Source organism: Pseudophryne corroboree, chromosome 7, assembly GCF_028390025.1.
Source record: "Pseudophryne corroboree isolate aPseCor3 chromosome 7, aPseCor3.hap2, whole genome shotgun sequence".
Lineage (NCBI taxonomy): Eukaryota > Metazoa > Chordata > Amphibia > Anura > Myobatrachidae > Pseudophryne > Pseudophryne corroboree.
The window spans coordinates 261,181,893-261,198,007 of NC_086450.1; the positions used below are offsets into that span (position 1 = coordinate 261,181,893).

At 44.2% G+C, this 16,115-nt stretch overlaps 1 protein-coding gene across 3 annotated transcripts in view; it reads right to left on the reverse strand.

Annotated features, from left to right (window-relative positions):
* The window catches only part of TBCCD1 (TBCC domain containing 1), a 435,802-nt gene that overhangs the window by 83,983 nt on the left and 335,704 nt on the right, over window positions 1–16,115 (reverse strand). The gene's annotated exons all lie outside the window — the stretch shown is intronic.

The window sequence follows — 16,115 nt, forward strand, 5'->3', positions numbered from 1 at the left end:
GATTTTTTTTGTTTATTCTATAGCAGTTCTTTTCCACTATAGCGGTGACTGGCTGTTGGAAAAACAAAAGTGTCTATACTGATAAGGCTTAAGAGCTAGCTTTATTATCACCTTATTCTCCCAGCGCACTCCTCCTAGCTAAAAATTTGTTTATTCCAGAAATTATTATGAATAATCTTATGTTTAGAAACACCTATTTAGTATGTATTGCTCTTAATAATAAGTGTGGTAGAAATCCTCTCATTACACAATTTATTCTATTATGGGGCAATTCATCTTTTCCCCCATGCTTCACAAATTCAACTTTTTGTCTTTGGAGAGACAGAGTTCTTTCTTGTTCATTTAAAGTATTTGACCCAGGAGGATTTTATTCTCCTCAGAACTCCAACAGCAGTATTGGCTTCTAAGACACAATCTTTATATGTATTTTCACGTACGGCACGTTTTACTTTCTCAGCATAACATTCTCCAGTGATGAACATGTCTCTAATATTATAGATACTCTTCTTAATTTTCTTAAAAATAACTCATTCAGAGTAAAATACCTCTTCTTCCATCTACTACAAGTCCCTAGTGGAGTTTACTGTTCGCAAAGTGCAAGGGCTATCCGATCTCATACTTCTCTTTTAAGCATCAATGAACCAGCGCTCAAACCCTATTTGTAGTGGTGAATGATACGGTTATAAAGTGAAACTAAAATCAATAATGAAAAAGCAGGTAATATACTTAGGGTTGTTTATTCTAAGATGCTGAGATACTTTCTTTCCCAACAGGTATAAATTCGGTTTAAAAGTCAATCAGTGATTGGGGCACGCTCCTGGTTTGAGCTTAAATTCTGAAGTGCAAGGTTCAATTGAAAGAACAAATGCTGTAATCTTTGTAAAGTCGAAAAAAAGAAAAAGAAAAAAAGAAAAATGCCACAAAAAAATAATAATGATATGTACTAAAGTCCAAACGGTTTACAAGTCTATACAGACTGCGGCGTCCCGCTAATCTGTGCTCTGAAGTGAAGGAGTCTCTTGTGAAGTGATGAACAGTTGACAGCGGTAGTGTATGCTTTGGTTAGAGTGGAGAATAAGGACCCTGGACTGGCGCTATTCCTCCTGCAGCACGTCCCACAGTAGAGCACCCGAATCAGGCCCGCTCTGTGGGGCCGCTGACCTGGGGTGTGCGCCTGTCACAAGTGGACACGGCCGGAGCTCTCCGAGCGGCTGGCCGCGCCTCACCTGTTAGGGTCTTCCTCGACTCCCAGAGGAAGACCCTAACAGGTCGAAACGCGTTGGAGCTACCCATCTATACTACATTGGACTGAGGACGAATATTCACTACAAAGAAGGACAGTACTGCTAATCCTTTCCGCAAACCATCCGGTCACGTGATCCGGAGTTCCGGAAGCAACCGGTTGCCAGGCGACGGAAGAAGCCCGAGACAGCGGAGAGTGGAAGGCGGAGGGGAAGGGAGAAGGTAAGTCCCTGTAGGAGGAGGTGAGGCGCGGCCAGCCGCTCGGAGAGCTCCGGCCGTGTCCACTTCGCCTCTGTGACAGGCGCACACCCCAGGTCAGCGGCCCCACAGAGCGGGCCTTCACTTCAGAGCACAGATTAGCGGGACGCCGCAGTCTGTATAGACTTGTAAACCGTTTGGACTTTAGTACATATCATTATTATTTTTTTGTGGCATTTTTCTTTTTCTTTTTTTCGACTTTACAAAGATTACAGCATTTGTTCTTTCAATTGAACCTTGCACTTCAGAATTTAAGCTCAAACCAGGAGCGTGCCCCAATCACTGATTGACTTTTAAACCGAATTTATACCTGTTGGGAAAGAAAGTATCTCAGTATCTTAGAATAAACAACCCTAAGTATATTACCTGCTTTTTCATTATTGATTTTAGTTTCACTTTATAACCGTATCATTCACCACTACAAATAGGGTTTGAGCGCTGGTTCCCTGTGGATTTATCCACATCTGTATACTTACCATTTAAGGGGGGGCGGGACACCCCTCATTACCAGCAGCACACCCCGCCTCAGACTAACACCTCAGTGCGCAGAGAACCCATTTCCGTATATAAGCATCAATGAAGACTATGCAATTGGCATACCTACAGGAAGTGCATATTCGTATGCTCCATAGAACATACATCTATGTAACATAGACACAGGACCTCTACTGAGACTGGTATGTGATTGAAATGCAGAGTCTCCTAAGCCACTTTGATTCATTGCCTGTGGGAATGCAAAAAATCAGAAAACTTTGGAGTAAATTGCTTAGTTAGGTTTGTAAGTTATTTTTGGTGCAAATATCTCCAGACCAGTCTCTGTTTAAATTTTAAAGAGTGGTCTCTAGGTCTTCAAAAATCAACTATCGTCCCTCTTCGTTCGATTATTTTTACCCTGGGGAAAAAAGCTATTTTAATTAACTGGACTTGCAAATCAGCTTAGTCATTATTGGAGGTTAAACAAAAATTGTTTCAGTTACTCTATTATGATACATTCTATACTACATTGAAATGCTTTAACTATAGTTTAGATGATTTCCAGATCATATTTCCAAGACCTTTGAAAACACTTGTTGGTATTTGATGAAGCATCTTGTTTAGACTATTTTAATACACTTTATATGTATGTTAATTCACATAAATACTTAATGGCAGGAAGTATTTTAAATGAGGATGACAAGACGTAATTTCACATATATTATTGTTTTCTCTTTATCATTCTTGAATGTGGTCGCCCACCTTCCCCCCTTCTTTTCCCTCATGTCTTTCTTAGTAACCACCCACAAAAGGTTGAGTAAATCTGCAATAAATATGGATATATATTGGTTACAAAACCAATGAATAGATGGTTACATAGATTATTGTCACTGTAATCTCCGATTGTGAGGGGGGTGCTACCTATAACAACCATTAATACAGGTTGAGTATCCCATATCCAAATATTCCGAAATACGGAATATTCCGAAATACGGACTTTTTTGAGTGAGAGTGAGATAGTGAAACCTTTGTTTTCTGATGGTTCAATGTACACAAACTTTGTTTAATACACACAGTTATTAAAAATATTGTATTAAATGACCTTCAGGCTGTGTGTATAAGATGTATATGAAACATAAATGAATTGTGTGAATGTACACACACTTTGTTTAATGCACAAAGTTATAAAAAATAATGTATAAAATTACCTTCAGGCTGTGTGTATAAGGTGTATATGTAACATAAATGCATTCTGTGCTTATATTTAGGTCCCATCACCATGATATCTCATTATGGTATGCAATTATTCCAAAATACGGAAAAATCCCATATCCAAAATACTTCTGGTCCCAAGCATTTTGGATAAGGGAGACTCAACCTGTATATCCAAAAGCACAAAATAAAAAAGGGGGTTGTATCTATAAAGGTGCACACTTTATTTAAAATATCACTTTTATTAATTTTCTTAAAATTCCATCTAGCAGATACTTACACAGTAGCGAAATACAGAGTTTAAAACAGATCACAAATTAAACTAATGGTGCTCAAATATTGAAAGGTGTGAAAATAAAGAAATGTCTGCTCCGTTTGTTTTATCTGTTTTTCTCTCTCTTTTTCACTATGTCATCACAGGGATACAAAAATTCTAGTCCCTCTTTGGTATTGTATGTGTGTATATGCCCTTTACAATTTCATGATCAATGTTCTATCTGAAACAACTGAATAAATTAATTTTCCAAAAAGGGTGTGCGTGTTTATTAGCTGTTATCAGTGATTCTATTCACAGTAGGAATATAGGTATAGGTGATGTGATTTGTTAAATATTCTTATCTGTTTGATATTTCATATAATGAATGTCTGTCTGGTGGTGTGTAAAAAAATAAGATTTTACTTACCGGTAAATCTATTTCTCGTAGTCCATAGTGGATGCTGGGGACTCCGTAAGGACCATGGGGAATAGACGGGCTCCGCAGGAGACATGGGCCCTTTAAGAAAGAATTTAGATTCTGGTGTGCACTGGCTCCTCCCTCTATGTCCCTCCTCCAGACCTCAGTTAGAGAAACTGTGCCCGGAAGAGCTGACAGTACAAGGAAAGGATTTTGGAAATCCAGGGCAAGACTCATACCAGCCACACCAATCACACCGTATAACTTGTGATAAACTTACCCAGTCAACAGTATGAACAACAACAGAGCATCAGTTCAACCCTGATGCAACAATAACATAGCCCTTATTGCGGCAATAACTATATACAAGTATTGCAGAAAAAAGTCTGCACTTGGGACGGGCGCCCAGCATCCACTACGGACTACGAGAAATAGATTTACCGGTAAGTAAAATCTTATTTTCTCTAACGTCATAGTGGATGCTGGGGACTCCGTAAGGACCATGGGGATTATACCAAAGATCCCAAACGGGAGGGAGAGTGCGGATGACTCTGCAGCACCGATTGAGCAAACAATATGTCCTCCTCAGCCAGGGTATCAAACTTGTAGAACTTTGCAAAAGTGTTTGAACCTGACCAAGTAGCAGCTCGGCATAGTTGTAATGCCGAGACCCCTCGGGCAGCCGCCCAAGAAGAGCCCACCTTCCTAGTGGAATGGGCTTTAACTGATTTTGGCAGCGGCAATCCAGCCGCAGAATGAGCCTGCTGAATCGTGTTACAGATCCAGCGAGCAATAGTTTGCTTTGAAGCAGGAGCACCCAGCTTGTTGGATGCATACAGGATAAACAGTGACTCCGTTTTCCTGACTCTAGCCGTTCTGGCCACATAAACCTTCAAAGCCCTGACCACATCAGGTAACTCGAAATCCTCCAAGTCACGAGTAGCCACAGGCACCACAATAGGTTGGTTCATATGAAAAGATGACACCACTTTTGACAGAACTTGTGGACGGGTCCGCAATTCAGCTCTATCCATATGGAAAACCAGACAGGGGCTAATATGTGACAAAGCCGCTAATACTGACACATGCCTAACCGAAGCCAAGGCTAATATCACGACTACTTTCCACGTGAGATATTTTAACTCCACCGCTTTAAGTGGTTCAAATAGTGTGATTTCAGGAAACTTAACATCACGTTAAGATCCCAAGGTGCCACTGGAGGCACAAAAGGAGATTGAATATGCAGCACTCCCTTCAAAAACGTCTGAACTTCAGGTAAAGAAGCCAACTCTTTTTGAAAGAAAATGGATAGGGCCGAAATCTGGACCTTAATGGAACCCAATTTTAGGCCCAAATTCACTCCTGACTGTAGGAAGTGACGGAAACGGCCCAGCTGGAATTCCTCCGTAGGAGCATTCCTGGCCTCACACCAAGAAACATATTTTCGCCATATACGGTGATAATGATTAGCTGTCACGTCCTTCCTAGCCTTTATCAGCGTAGGAATGACCTCGTCCGGAATGCCCTTTTCTGCTAGGATCCGGCGTTCAACCGCCATGCCGTCAAACGCAGCCGCTGTAAGTCTTGGAACAGACAGGGCCCCTGTTGCAACAGGTCCTGTCTTAGAGGAAGAAGGCCACGGGTCCTCTGTGAGCATTTCTTGCAGATCTGGATACCAGGTCCTTCGTGGCCAATCTGGAACAATGAGGATTGTTCTCACTCCTCTTTTTCTTATTATCCTCAGCACCTTGGGTATGAGAGGAAGAGGAGGAAATACATAGACCGACTGGAACACCCACGGTGTCACTAGTGCGTCCACAGCTATCGCCTGAGGGTCTCATGACCTGGCGCAATACCTCTGTAGCTTTTTGTTGAGGCGGGATGCCATCATGTCCACCTGTGGCAGTTCCCACCGACCTGCAATCTGCGTGAAGACTTCTTGATGAAGTCCCCACTGTCCCGGGTGGAGGTCGTGCCTGCTGAGGAAGTATGCTTCCCAGTTGTCCCCTCCCGGGATGAACACTGCTGACAGTGCGCTTACGTGACTCTCCGCCCAGCGAAGAATCTAGGTGGCTTCCGCCATCGCCACTCTGCTCCTTGTGCCGCCTTGACTGTTTACATGACCAACTGCGGTGATGTTGTCTGACTGAATCAGAACCGGTTGGTCGCGAAGCAGGGTCTCCGCTTGACGTAGGGCGTTGTATACGGCCCTTAGTTCCAGGATGTTGATGTGAAGGCAAGTCTCCTGACTTGCCCACAAACCTTGGAACTTTTTTCCCTGTGTGACTGCTCCCCACCCTCAGAGGCTTGCATCCATGGTCACCAGGATCCAGTCCTGAATGCCGAATCTGCGGCCCTCGAGAAGGTGAGCACTCTGCAGCCACCACAGGAGAGACACCCTGGCCCTGGGGGATAGGGTGATTAACCGATGCATCTGAAGATGTGATCCTGACCCCTTGACCAGTAAATCCCATTGAAAGGTCCTCGCATGGAACCTGCCGAAGGGAATGGCCTCGTATGATGCCACCATCCTTCCCAGGACTCGAGTGCAGTGATGCACTGACACCTGTTTTGGTTTTAACAGGTTCCTGACCAGTGTCATGAGCTCCTGAGCTCTCTCTATCGGGAGATAAACCCTTTTCTGGTCTGTGTCTAGAAACATGTCTAGGAAAGGCAGATGAGCCGCAGGAACCAACTGCGACTTTGGAATATTTAGAATCCAGCCGTGTTGCCGTTACACTTCCAGAGAAAGTGATACGCTGTTCAGCAACTGCTCCCTTGATCTCGCTTTTATGAGGAGATCGTCCCAGTACGGGATAATTGTGACACCTTGCTTCCGCAGGAGCACCATCATTTCCGCCATTACCTTGGTGAAGATTCTCGGGGCCGTGGAGAAACCAAACGGCAACGTCTGAAATTGGTAATGACAATCCTGTACCGCAAATCTGAGGTACGCCTGATGAGGTGGATAAATGGGGACATGAAGGTATGCATCCTTTATGTCCAGAGACACCATAAAATATTCCCCTTTCAGGCTTGCGATGACCGCTCTTAGCAATTCCATCTTGAACTTGAACCCTTTCAGGTATATGTTCAGGGATTTTAAATTCAATATGGGTCTGACCGAACCGTCCGGTTTCGGGACTACAACATGGTCGAATAATAACCCCCTCCTTGTTGAAGGAGGGGAACCTTGACCACCACCTGTTGAAGATACAATTTGTGAATTGCAGTTAACACTATTTCCCTCTCGTGGGGGAAAGCCGGCAGGGCCGTCGGTGAGGGGGTATCTCCTCAAAGTCCAGCTAGTATCCCTAAGACACAATATCTATTGCCCAGGGATCCACCTGTGAGTGAACCCACTTGTGGCTGAAATTACGAAGACATGCCCCCACCGGGCCTAGCTCCGCCTGTGGAGCCCCAGCGACATGCGGTGGATTTTGTAGAGGCCGGGGAGGACTTCTGTCCCTGGGAACTAGCTGTGTTGTGCAGCTTCTTTCCTCTGCCCCTGCCTCTGGCAAGAAAGGACATACCTTGGACTTTCTTGTTTCTTTGTGATCGATAGGCTGCATTTGATAATGTCGTGCTTTCCTAGGCTGTGCAGGAATATAAGGCAAAAGATCAGAATTACCAGCCATAGCTGTGGAGACCAGGTCCGAGATCCCTTCTCCACAAAATCCTCAGCCTTCCATATGCCTCTTAAGTCGGCATCACCTGTCCATTGCATATCTACAGGACACGTCAAGCAGAAATCGACATAGCGTTGACTCTAGAACCCTGTAGACTAATGCCTCTTTGGGCATGTTTTTTATATATATATATATATATATCTATATCTTAAGACAGCATCTTTAATATATATATCTATATATATATATATCTATATATATATACATACTAGGGTCTCAATCTCTGCTGATAAGGTACCTGTCCCCGCTCTTACAGCGCTATAAACCCATGCCGACACAATCGCCGGTCTGAGTAGTGTACCAGAATGTGTACGCTATCCCCAGGATCCCTGAGGATAGCTGTTAAGTCAGGGCTACCTTTTGGGCAAACGTGACACCCTAGGGGAAGAGTCCCATCGTATCCTGGCCCTAGTAGGGGAAGGATATTCCCTGAGAATTCTTTGTGGGAAACTGCAGTCTCTTGTCTGGAGATTCCCGCTCTTTTTCCTCATGAGAGGAGGGAAATTTACCTCAGCTTTCTTCCCCTTAAACATGTGTACCCTTGTGTCAGGGACAGATGAGTCATCAGTGATATGCAAATCATCTTTTATTACAATAATCATATATTGAATACTTTCCTGCCATTTTGGCTGTAACTTTGCATTATCGTAGTAGACACTGGAGTCAGACTCCGTGTCGATATCAGTGTCTATTATTTTGGATAGTGAGCATTGAGAGACTCTGAATGTCTCTGCGACATAGGGACAGACATGGGTAGATTCCCTGTCTGTTCTCTAATCTTTTTGTGCAATAAAATCACCTTAGCACTTAATTACACATATCCAAACAGGTGTCGGCGTTGTCGACGGAGACACCCCTCACACACATATTTGCTCCATCTCCTCCTTATGGGAGCCTTTTACCTCCGACATGTCAACACACACGTACCGACACACCACACACTCAGGGAATGCTCATCTGAAGACAATTCCCCCACAAGGCCCTTTGGAGAGACAGAGAGAGTATGCCAGCACACACCCCAGCGCTATTAACCCAGGAATAACACAGTAACTTAATGTTAACCCAGTAGCTGCTGTTTATAATGATTTTTGCGCCTAATTATGTGCCCCCCCTCTGTTTTTACCCTCTTCTACCGTGTATCTGCAGGGGAGAGGCTGGGGAGCTTCCTCTCAGCGGTGCTGTGGAGAAAAAACATGGCGCTGGTGAGTGCTGAGGAAGAAGCCCCGCCCCCTTGACGGCGGGCTTCTGTCCCGCTTAAATATACATTTTCTTGGCGGGGGCTCATACATATATACAGTGCCCAACTGTATATATGCTAAACTTTTGCCAAAGAGGTTACAATTGCTGCCCAGGGCGCCCCCCCCCCCGCGCCCTGCACCCTTACAGTGACCAAAGTATGTGAGGTGTGTGTGGGAGCAATGGCGCACAGCTGCAGTGCTATGCGCTACCTCAGTGAAGACTGGAGTCTTCTGCCGCCGATTTCGAAGTCTTCTTGCTTCTTATGCTCACCCGGCTTTTGTCTTCCGGCTCTGCGAGGGGGATGGCGGCACGGCTCTGGGATCGGATGACGAGGGTGAGATCCTGTGTACGATCCCTCTGGAGCTAATGGTGTCCAGTAGCCTAAGAAGCAGGACCTATCTTCAGAGAGTAGGGCTGCTTCTCTCCCCTCAGTCCCACGATGCAGGGAGTCTGTTGCCAGCAGAGCTCCCTGAAAATAAAAAACCTAACAAAATACTTTCTTACAGCAAGCTCAGGAGAGCTCACTGAACAGCACCCAGCTCGTCCAGGCACAGATTCAAACTGAGGTCTGGAGGAGGGACATAGAGGGAGGAGCCAGAGCACACCAGAATCTAAATTCTTTCTTAAAGTGCCCATGTCTCCTGCGGAGCCCGTCTATTCCCCATGGTCCTTACGGAGTCCCCAGCATCCACTAGGACGTTAGAGAAAACAGAAACTAAACATGGATACAAATACAATGTTTGAAAGTTAAATACTGTCTCCTGTTTGTAGTAACAACACCGTATAATTTCTACTGAAGCCGATAATGGTCTTAGAAGTGGTACTTTCCCGCTACTAATAGGATCACCAGGGCCTACAATATTAACCCAAATATCGGCATTGTTTTCAGCTGATGCCAGCACTTATCAGAGAATTATGCTTAGGGTGCCTCAGGCACCCGAAGCATAATCCGCGATAATCAGCCTCCGGAGACGAAAAAAAACACACAGGATCAGGAACTTATCCCTGATCCCATGTGTTATTGCACGACCGCGGGTCCATTTTCGGACACTAAAAACGGCCTCTAAATGGATACTGCTATAATGACCATTGGCCAAACACCACGATATCCAGATGTTTTTACAGTCAGAAGGAGCATTTGGGCTAATCGGATACCACCCATAGACTATCTTCTACACCATACTCCTTACATTGGCACCTAGCCCTCAGTTTCAGCCACCCGATACTTCTTTCAGTGTCATGTACTGTAAGTCAGTGTTCATGTTTTGTTCATTTGTTTATGAACTTTGTTAGATGCTGCAGAACTCTTGTGGTGCCATACAAAGGATGGTAACAATAATATATACCAAGTACACTCAGAGATAGATGAAATTGAAAATAAGAACAAGAAGTAAAATGTTAAGCATTAGTCCTACTTATTACTTATTATAATTAAATAAATCTGAATAGTAATAAAAAATTGAAGAAGCAAAAGCACTTTTTAGAAAAACACACATACAAAAAAAAAGTTAAGCATTAGCACTGGGCATGCCACTGGCATTAAACATTTTGAATAAAAACACTTTTTTTGGTTTTGTTTTTTGTATAATAGGCTTTTCTTTTTCTTTTAAATGTCATGACGCTGTGCCAGTATTCATAGCATAATATATATATTTTTTTTAAACCAAGGTGGTTTAAAACAGCCACCCCAGTATACTTGATCTGTATATTTTGGGATTTCTTGTTTGTTGGTCTGATGCCTTTGGATGACCTGTATTTCCTGTGTTTTTGCTTACCCCCATTACCCCTTTACTTTTTTGTGTCCCTATAACTACTTTACATTTTTATTGAAAACATGCAAATGTTGACAACAAAATAAAAAAAGCTCAGCACAGTGGCAAAGGGGTTAGAGCTATAACTAGCAGAACATAAAATACAATTCTAGAAAGACATTTACACTGACCCTTTGAATCCCAGTAATGTGGTTAGGTGTACAAATAATTTTTGTTATGTAAAGCTAGCTATAAGGAGACAGAATTTAAGCTGACATATTTCTCATTCTTGCTTTCTCAATCAGACACTACTGTATGACAGGACAATTTAGACTATGCTGCAAATAAGATAGCTATTATCAATAATAATCTAGCAGTGTTGTATACTGCCTGAACCAGACTCACTGAATTCAGCAAGAGATAAAATAAAGTGAGATATACCTATATATAGATATACCTATATATATATATATATATATATATATATATATATATATATATATATATACGGACAAAACAGAAGACAACCTGAACAGTAATAAATAAAACATAAACTTTACATAGTAACTGTTAAAAGACATATCAAATGTTATGATCAGTGGCGGGTACCACGAAGCTCATGGCCATTATGAGGGTATGCAATGTTTATGGATGTGCAGTGCAAAGGTAAAGTGGACACAATGGGGTATATTTACTAAAAATCGTATTTTCCCGTTTGAGGTCAAAGTTCAATCACGAATGACATCGAAAGTGTAAATATGCAACTTTTTGAATTTAGTACGACTAATTTACTAAGCTGCCGTATTCTGCATTTTCGGTTTTACCGATGTCGATGTCATTCGTTTTTTTAGGCAGTGTTTTACGTGAGTGACTTGTAAAACACTGCCGACTTTCATACAATGAATCTCGGCCGGATCTGAGAGATCCGTGCTGGGCTTCATTGTGCACCTTGTTAAAAAAAAAAAAAAAAAACAGTGTTAAAATAAAAAAAAAAATTGCGTGGGGTCCCCCCTCCTAAGCAAAACCAGCCTCGGGCTCTTTGAGCCGATCCTGGTTGCAAAAATATGGGGGGAAAAATGATAGAGGTTCCCCCATATTTAAACAACCAGCACCGGGCTCTGCGCCTGGTCCTGGTTCCAAAAATACGGGGGACAAAAAGCGTAGGGGTCCCCCGTATTTCTGAAACCAGCACCGGGCTCCACTAGCCAGATACATAATGCCACAGCCGGGGGACACTTTTATATAGGTCCCGGCGGCCCTGGCATTACATAACCAACTAGTCACCCCTGGCCGGGGTACCCTGGAGGAGTGGGGACCCCTTCAATCAAGGGGTCCCCCCCCTCCAGCCACCCAAGGACCAGGGGTGAAGCCCGAGGCTGTCCCCCCCATCCAAGGGCTGCGGATGGGAGGCTGATAGCCGTTTTGTAAAAAAAAATGAATTTTGTTTTTAGTAGCAGTACTACAAGTCCCAGCAAGCCTCCCCCGCAAGCTGGTACTTGGAGAACCACAAGTACCAGCATGCGGAGGAAAACCGGGCCCGCTGGTACCTGTAGTACTACTACTTAAAAAATACCCCAATAAAAACATAAGACACACACCTTGAAAGTATAACTTTAATGCATACATCCACACCTCCATATACACATACTTACCTTATGTTCACACGAGGGTCGGTCCTCTTCTCCATGTAGAATCCATGGTGTACCTGTTGAAAAAATTATACTCACAAAATCCAGTGTAGAAGGCTCTTCTTCTTGTAATCCATTTGTAATCCAGGTACTTGTCTAAATAAAAAAAAACGGACACCCGACCTCGCACTGAAAGGGGCCCCATGTTTTCACATGGGACCCCTTTCCCCGAATGCCAGAAACCCGCTCTGACTTAAGTCTAAGAGGGTTCCATCAGCCAATCAGGGAGCGCCACATTGTGGCACCCTTCTGATTGGCTGTGTGCTCCTGTACTGTATGACAGGCGGCACACGGCAGTGTTACAATGTAGCGCCTATGCGCTCCATTGTAACCAATGGTGGGAACTTTGTGGTCAGCGGTTGACCGAAAGTAACCTCACCGCTGACCACAAAGTTCCCACCATTGGTTATAATGGAGCGCATAGGCGCTACATTGTAACACTGCCGTGTGCTGCCTGTCATACAGTACAGGAGCACACAGCCAATCAGGAGGGTGCCACAATGTGGCGCTCCCTGATTGGCTGATGGACCCCTCTTAGACTTAAGTCAGAGGGGGTTTCTGGCATTCGGGGAAAGGGGTCCCATGTGAAACATGGGGCCCCTTTCAGTGCGAGGTCGGGTGTCCGTTTTTTTATTTTGACAAGTACCTGGATTACAAAAAGAAGAGCCTTCTACACTGGATTTTGTGAGTATAATTTTTTCCACAGGTACACCATGGATTCTACATGGAGAAGAGGACCGACCCTCGTGTGAACATAGGTAAGTATGTGTATATGGAGGTGTGGATGTATGCATTAAAGTTATACTTTCAAGGTGTGTGTCTTATGTTTTTATTGGGGTATTTTTTTTAGTAGTAGTACTACAGGTACCAGCGGGCCCGGTTCTCCTCCGCATGCTGGTACTTGTGGTTCTCCAAGTACCAGCTTGCGGGGGAGGCTTGCTGGGACTTGTAGTACTGCTACTAAAAACAATATTCATTTTTTTACAAAACGGCTATCAGCCTCCCATCCGCAGCCCTTGGATGGGGGGGACAGCCTCGGGCTTCACCCCTGGTCCTTAGGTGGCTGGAGGGGGGGGACCCCTTGATTGAAGGGGTCCCCACTCCTCCAGGGTACCCCGGCCAGGGGTGACTAGTTGGTTATGTAATGCCAGGGCCGCCGGGACCTATATAAAAGTGTCCCCCGGCTGTGGCATTATGTATCTGGCTAGTGGAGCCCGGTGCTGGTTTCAGAAATACGGGGGACCCCTACGCTTTTTGTCCCCCGTATTTTTGGAACCAGGCGCAAAGCCCGGTGCTGGTTGTTTAAATATGGGGGAACCTCTATCATTTTCCCCCCCATATTTTTGCAACCAGGATCGGCTCAAAGAGCCAGAGGCTGGTTATGCTTAGGAGGGGGGACCCCACGCATTTTTTTTTAAAGAAAATAACACATTCCCATCCCCTTCCCACTGATAAACATGCACGGATCTCATGGATCCGTGCATGCCTATCCAAACACGGGATAAAAAAGCAGGTCTGTTTTTTTTTAGCACTTTTTCACGAATTGTATTTCTGCACGGCAGTGTTTGGCTATTGTCGGCAGTGTTTGTGATTTGCACTTTTTAGTAAATTACCGATTTCTACCAAATTGCAGGCGTATTTGACTGATGGTGTATTGATTCGTGATTTTTTCCTAGGACTTCCAAAATATTACGAATGCCCTCATCACTGCCGAGATTTTTGCTTAGTAAATTACCAAAATGACACTTTGAAGAAAAAACGGCATCTCGGTCAAAATCGGGACCTTAGTAAATATACCCCAATCTGACCATCCGGTTGTGAACTGTAATCTCTGAATAAAGATCTTGTGAAATGTCAAGGCACGGAACCTTATAAGCAGCACAGCACACTGAAGTCGCATGTTCACTTCATTCACAAATTCGTTATGGAGCTCAACAGAGGCCACTGGAGAGCCATGATCATCTATGACTACAAGAGTTGTCTGTGACTGCAGGAGTTTTGACCAACTGCACGCTACTTTTGTGGTTGAAGCCTCACCCTGAACCACTGTGTTTGAGTGATTTGTAGAATTCCAGTGCAAAATACGGTCCTTGGAAGACGAGAGGCGCTGCGGCCTACCTGTTTCCACCATCAGACGACAACACTCCTACCGTGGAGGTTATAGTTGAGGTGGATGCCAGGGTGACCGAGGCCCAGTTAGAGAATGAGATAGGCTCAGTATTCATCAGCTTGAAACTCCATGAAAAGCTTGCCCTGAGCAAGGTTTCTGCACGCTGACTATAGAGCAGGAGAAGGCTCAGGTGACTTGGTGCTGAAATATGCTTGCCAGGTTTAATAGAGGTTGCTCAAATTATGTCTGGGACAGCATTAGTGGTAATGAATCTTGGATCTACAGTTTTGACCCCAAGGCCAAACAACAGTCACCCCAGTGGACTTTAGTTGGAGGTGTGCAACCACAGATGTTCTGACATGAACGCAGTGTGACCAAGCAGAAGTTGTACTTCTGTGGCCAAGAATTGTCATGTAGCTACCGTACCACTTGCGCAGAAGCGCGCCATCACTGGGGACAGATATGGCAGCCAATGCTTGACACAAGTGCTGGAAACCATTTCCAGGTGCCGTAAAAGAATTGCATATGTGGTGCCCTTCTCCATCATGACAATACACCTGCCCACAAGTTCCGGAAAGTGGTGGATTTTCTGGCCCATGAATGCATCCAGGACCTTGGTCAACTGTCATACAGTCCAGACCTGGCCACCTGCAACTTATTTGTAGTCACAAAAATCAGGCACAGATATGTGGGATTCGTTTTGAGTCACCAGCAGCTGCAGTGGAGACCTTTAACCAGACATACATGCTTCGGACTGGACCAGCTGCTTTACCTAGTGTTTTGAGTGCATGCAACTTTGCATACACTCCTCTGGTGCATACTTCAGTCAAGCACCTTGGTTCTTCTGACTTCACTGCTGGATGTAAGAAAACAGCACCTGTGCCTTCCTTTCCCTGGTTGTATCCCTTTCCAGTTCTTCGTTAGGTTATTTGGTGATCAATGTTATCATGAAGTTGGTTTTCCAACTATTGGCTTTACAGACTTTATAAGGATTCACGTCTGCTACACATGTGCTGGTTAAAATTTGTTCTGACCCATTGTGCTGAACCTACATTTGTTAATATGCTATTTATATTGTGATCCTGACTGTGTTTTGGACTAATTTTTTTCACCTACCTGACCTTGGCCTGATTATTGCATTTGGTTCTGGCTGCAGCCCACCTCTATTTCTGCTTGTTTACTGGATTTCGCTTTGAATCCTGACAGTCCCTGACCATTATATACTTGTTTTTAGTGTGTGTGTGTGTGTGTGTGTGTGTGTGTGTGTGTGTGTTTCAGTTGCAATTTTGCAAAATCGCAAATCAGACAATTATCAGACGACTATGCATGCGCTGCAACCGAATCACTCATGTGCGAAGGCCAAAATGCGAATGCAATGCGATCGCAGGGCCAGCAGTGAGTGATCGCATAGTGATTGCCAGAAAGTGTCTGTTTGTGTTAGTTTACATGGTGTTTGTGGAGAGTGGTTGAAAAAATGCAGGCATTTCATGGCCGCTGTCGGGGTGTGCATATGACGGTTGCTGCAATTTACAAAAAGGCGCAGCTGCAGCAGCGTATATGCTGTATGCGCATGGGTCAATTGGTATTTTCTATGGTGGTCAATGGTTATCGGTTTCTGCATATGTGTTGCAAATATATACGTAAATTTGTGAATGCATCAGTGGGCGTCTTTTACCTTTCTGGGTGGCTCTTCACATGCGTTTTTTAGCAGTAGCAGGATTGAGTAAATCGTAATTTCTGTCTGAACAGCGATCCAATCTGAATTAGACTGAAGAAAA